Source organism: Ylistrum balloti, unplaced genomic scaffold (assembly GCF_031769215.1).
Source record: "Ylistrum balloti isolate Yb309-2 unplaced genomic scaffold, AGI_CSIRO_Ybal_v1 Utg370482, whole genome shotgun sequence".
NCBI classification, from domain to species: domain Eukaryota; kingdom Metazoa; phylum Mollusca; class Bivalvia; order Pectinida; family Pectinidae; genus Ylistrum; species Ylistrum balloti.
The window spans coordinates 1-6088 of NW_026782315.1; positions in this window are offsets into that span (position 1 = coordinate 1).

Sequence of the window (6088 nt, forward strand, 5' to 3'; positions counted from 1 at the left end):
TGTAGGTACTTCAATTCTCAAAGAAAGCGATAGTAAATTGAAACCAAGGACGCGACGTCAACTACATCTGCCTTTTACCTAGATTCCCTGTTTAATGTAACCAATATGGACAACTTTCTATCATGATGTATGATAAACGTGACGATTTCAATTGCCCTATTTGTGAATATTCCTTTCTTAGACAAAGAGGTGCAAGACCAACGTAGATGCTCCAATGTATGGTAATTTTACGTACTGCGAATGACTCAATCTATTCTATAGGGTATGTTTCCCATAACACAACTTTCGTGACCTAGACTCTTTTTACTTTCGTTTTGTACTGTATTTGACCTATCTAAACAAGGCTGTGTGTTAAAATAAAATGTTCTCTTTCTAAATATCTAGCCTTACCCTTTATATAATATATATATGCTTTGTCATTTTGATTTTAATTCTTACTTGGCGGAACTATCTTCATTTGTTTCTCTGACATGTAAACAATTGATATTATTAGAAAGATTCGTGGTCTATCTAATATGATAGTGAATGAAAAGACATGTCGTATGATGAACATTTTCAGAATTACCAAACAAGACAAAGGATTAACAATGTTTGGTGTATATCGAGAATACACAACAACTCACACTCTCACATTCTTCCTCATACTTATAATAGATTATATACACGTGAGGCTGTGCAGGCTCAGATATACTATCAACAAATCAATCATTTAGCAACGGGTCATAATGTCGAGCAGACGCCAAGGTATCGTGAGCATTTTAAATTCTACAAACAACCAAGAAGGTTCAAAATGTTAAAGAATCAACGATACTAAGAAAAAAAATATAGAATCATTACCATAATTATGGCAATAGTCTACAACCTGTACTCTTAGCATTGATTCATGCATTTTCTTCTTCACACGAAACAATTTCTGTGGTAAAGTTAGGCATACAGACCGGAAAGATTAATGTGTCGGGAAACTTAAGGCGATATCCCTGCAGTGGCAGTGTCGACAAGAAAGACATGACGGCACTTTTATATTTATCTCCGACTCAGAAACAGACACTTCCTGAATTTGCCAGATTGTTGTCTATAAATAACTCAATACAAACGTGGACAAATAACCAGGCATCATGAACTTGTTTTGTGCGCATGCGCAGTGTCTGTTTGGAAATGTTTATAGTCTATGTTATATGGACGAAGTAATATAACGGGAAGGTGTTTTTTAAAGTTTCACACAATTATTATCTCATATAGTTATATACGTGTCTTGGAATACGTTTCAATAAACACCCCTACAACAGTTTAGGTTTTTTATGGAATTTTAACAAGTTACAGAAAAGAGCGTGACATTATCTATAGCACGCTATTACTGGGGAAGAAATTCTACTACGGGAAACACATGTGCTTTTGTCCGTTGTCATTATAGTGATAAATGTAACTGTGTTTTACCAATTAACTACCCCACACGCCTTATAAAAGTAGTCGTTAAAATAAAACATATCTTTTGCCAAAGATAGACAATGGATTAGGCACGAGTTCTTGCAACTAATCAACGCCTTCTCCCAATATACATTATACATGACACTACAATACTGACGCTTTATAAAAGTAGCCGTTAAGTTAACACATATATATTGCCAAAAGATAGGCAATGGATTTGGCACGAGTTCTTGTAACTTATCAACGCCTTCTCCCAATATATATAGTTTTATCATTTAATGACATTACAATACTGGCAATACAAAAATACAGTTATTGTTACAATTTAACAAGATAAACATAAAGGAAGGCGGTACAGTGAAATCCGTTCACGGTTTGAAACGTGTGTTGACTATGATTATACTTGATATAGACTATGAAAATTATCCAAGAAAAATACATTAACATGTTTCAGGGTATCAATAAATCACTTATAATTCATACTTGAAATTAAATCACTGGCACGATTTGCGCTCATAATTTAAATAAAAAAGACGAGAAAGTAGGGCAAGCTAATAACAAAACAATACCGAGATGGGAAAGCCCGGAAAAACAAGGTTTACGACGGACGGATGGTGGGTCGGACAGACGGACGAATAGACAACACCATACCATAATACGGCCGTTATACGACGGGCGTATAAAAAGAAGAAAAAAAGTAAATATTTATAAATGGCGGCAGACTTTCACTGTGCTAGTATCCCCCACCCAGACGGCACAGATAGCAATATTCTACCGACACTCATATTCCTTCAACTAACATAATGTTAATCACTCTCGTGCCCTTCTAAAGATAGCTACAAAAAATGCAAAAGCGAGTAACACAACTAGGGCACTTGTCCGATTCTGTTGGGATAAGTTCAAAGGTTTTCGGATTGTAAAATCCAGGAAACATGAATACCGAGTCTTTTTGTTTCCTTGGTAACCGAAAAATAACTAAAATGAAGTCTCCCTATTACCAAAATGCGCACATAGTGCCCTGCCCCAATCTATGTGCACAGTTGAAAAATATTTAAGTTAAACGAACATCGCGATTGGATGGAGCTCATTTATCAGTAATGGAATTATTCGATTTTTTAAAATTAATTGAATTACGGGGCAAATGCACCTCACCTTTTACATTTTGATATTTTTTCTATCACTTTAGATTTTCTCAGTCACCTCCTAGACTTAAAGGTTGGCCCTTTACTGTCACTAACGGTCCTAGAAGGATGAAACAGTTGTACGATGCGGTTTTCTTCCTTATCTGGTACTACTGTATCTAATTTTGAATTTCGCTATAAGATGTTGTTTGCTTAAATGTCTTTTGTACAATTATAACAATGTTAACGCTTTTGGAGGGAACATTCGAGGCTCTTTTTAATTTGTCGACTTTTACGCGCGATCACGTCAGGAATGAAATCCGAGGTTATCCAAGCAACGTAAACACGGTAGATCTAGATGTTTTAGCCCGCCGGTATAACATTAGTGGAACTCATGTGACCACATACCATACTCGGTTTTCATATAGATGGACGAGTGTTGACCGAGAATCAAACCCTGGCCTACGGCGTCAGTCGACCATCCAATCAATGTTTATCTTTCATCCCACCTGGTATCTAGAGTCCATATATGTTGTTCTTTTAATTTGAAGATATGTTAATACTATTTATAACATACGGGATTAACATAAAAATACATCGTACATTGAGTTTCCTATTTTTGCTGTTATTCCGGGAAAAATGTAAGTACATGTACCGCTGATTGGAAAATAATGCGGAAGTTTGCGTTTGCGGATAAGATTGAATATTTCAGTTTATAAAGCCGAACAATGATAATTGGATATAACGTATAGTATATCTATGTAAAAACAACACTTAATAATTCTTATGTTTCTATAGGTCCAAATAAAACATATAAAAGTAGCTTGTTTTTATGGCGTCACATTCGTGATGTCGGGAAATGTGTAAGCACCGTTTTGTTCAAGACGTTTTCGAGATATGCTCAATTAACTTGGCATGATGTAACATAATTACTGTCGTCTTGGTTTTTAAAAAATAAAATACAACTTACCAAATGTACAACTGTATCAAACCAGAAACATTTGATGAAAACATAATTTCACGTCTGCTATAATAACAGTGCCAATAAGCAGCTGATTGCACGAGCTTGAAAAATGTTATTAGTCTGGCCTTGGTCACGGGAAATGTTTCTCTCTTTTCCACAAATAACCGCATAATCACAATAGCTCATCCTTCAAAAATTGTCAGAATCTGATGCAGACACTTTGGCAGATGTTCAATAAGGACTTTTCCTACTCAATATCAATTGTCAATTCGGAACAACTGATAGCACTTTGTGGACGTAAAATCACCGGGTTTCCTTTTTATGCATAGACTTTATTCTCTCTACTTATTTTCAAAATATTATGGTGATATAAGACATTCTTGGAACGGCAACAATACGCTGTAAAATTGTAACTGGTCAGGAACATATGCCATAGAATCGATGTAGAGCAATTTAACCTTTTCTCGTCAGTGTGAGAAAACACACGGTTCATTCAGCAATGGACACGAGACCTTCACCTGATTTTTTTCTATAAAATAACAAAAACAGGTCATTTCACTTCATTCTATGAAATTGTGTAGCAGATAAGTTCACTTCGTTCTATAAGATAGCATAACAACGGATTATCTCACTTCCTTATATAAAATGATGTAGCAGATAAGCTCACTTTTTTCTATAAATTACTATAGCAGGTAATCGCATTCCTTTATATAAAATGATATAAGCGATAATCTAGTTATATTCTATGAAATGATATAAGCGATAATCTAGTTATATTCTATGAAATCATATAAGCGATAATCTAGTTATATTCTATGAAATCATATAAGCGATAATCTAGTTATATTCTATGAAATTATATAACAGATAACAATATAAAGGTTAGTTAGGTAATAGTCGTCAATATTCTGTGCATTATTTTGGGAACAAGGCACAGCTGAAATGATTTATATTACAGCTAGTATCATTTCAACAGTAAAACATAGGAAATTAGACAGGTGACAGTAAACTGAAGGAAAGTCAAAGTAATACATTTTAATTAAAACATGCTTTTAAGTATTTTACAGACACTTCACTGCTAACTCCTGATACGTAAATGTACTCAATATATCACATTACTCATCAAACCCGTTAAAAACAGGTTGATATATGCTAACTCGTTTCTACATAAGGGTGTATTGGTTCACAATAATCATGGTAAGGTTAATATGCAGTACTAGACTTAGGTGAATAGTTTTTTTTGAGAGGAACGCGAAGCCAAGGCATTTTAATGACATTGAAAGTCATGATTCTGGAATAAAACAGGAATTGAAAACCTTTAATTTTGGTCGGTTAGATTTATGTAGATTCTAGCTCTATAACGCAAGGTTTTTCAGAAAATAGATGTTCGTGTCGTTGAAGAAAATACAATTAGAGTTTGGGAAAAGCCCATTTATAAATAGTTATTAGATTATTTATTTTTTAGTGGCAGATTCCAGTGACAGTTTAGGTTCTCAAAGATTCGGTGGCATTGATTTTCATGTTGTTTCAATCTGATACATTTCATCTTAGTAGGAAATTATAAAAATTAAATTTGTAAAGATTTCAAAATGATACCATGGAGAAACTTAAAGACACCGCTTGGGGTTTTCTGACATTTAGGTTGCTCATCCGGTATATACATACCTTTATTAGATGGATTCGCGATCCATCGATAACTGTTTTGCAAAACATTGTAATAATATACCAACACAATATAATCAAAAATAACATTCAAACGTTCAGACAGCGTATGACGATCAACGATCTAGTGGAAAACGAACTTAAACATTGTAAAAGTCTAACATGGTTCCCACCAAGGAGAAGACGATAATAAAACAGATTTCACCTGCAGTTTTGAGATAAATCACTTGAAGAAGTAGTAGATGGTGGTAGGAGAGACGTCATTAAAACATCTTTATTTAATCTAGATCTTATTTCAAGGACATTCTCCCAATATCACGTTGAGGTTCTGAGCAGTCGTCCTCAGATGTTAAACATATTTGATAGGATACTTTCAAGTTTTCTATTTTTAACGACTTGTATTTTTTGCTACTTTCGAGAACGGAATACAAAATGATAAAATAAAAGAAGTACAGAATACAATAGCCCTTTTCGTGATTTCCAGGGAAATTACTTTCTTTTTACGGCATTCTGATCATGAAAAAAACTTAAGTCTTGTATACACATATTTACGTTCTCATATTTACGCAATAATGTATGAGTTTGTATGCTGTTTTGGAAGTACGAAATGTCATGTACGAGGTTGATACATTTAACCTATTGTCTGGGGAAATGGCTAGGTGCGCCGCCTTAATGGACTTTAAACAACATTTTACGTGTTTTGGGTACACCAAAATCCAATTTAAACAGATCTGACATTCTATACAGCGCCAACACCGAGGATACACATTCCAGATCAGGTAAAACTAGTGAAAATTCGCCATAAATACAGTGCTCTTTAGCATATCAAGTAAAAGTATAGCTTAAAGAATACATATTTTCCTTCTACATTAACTAACATCACAGATATAAAATATGTAAATGATGAGTTATATAT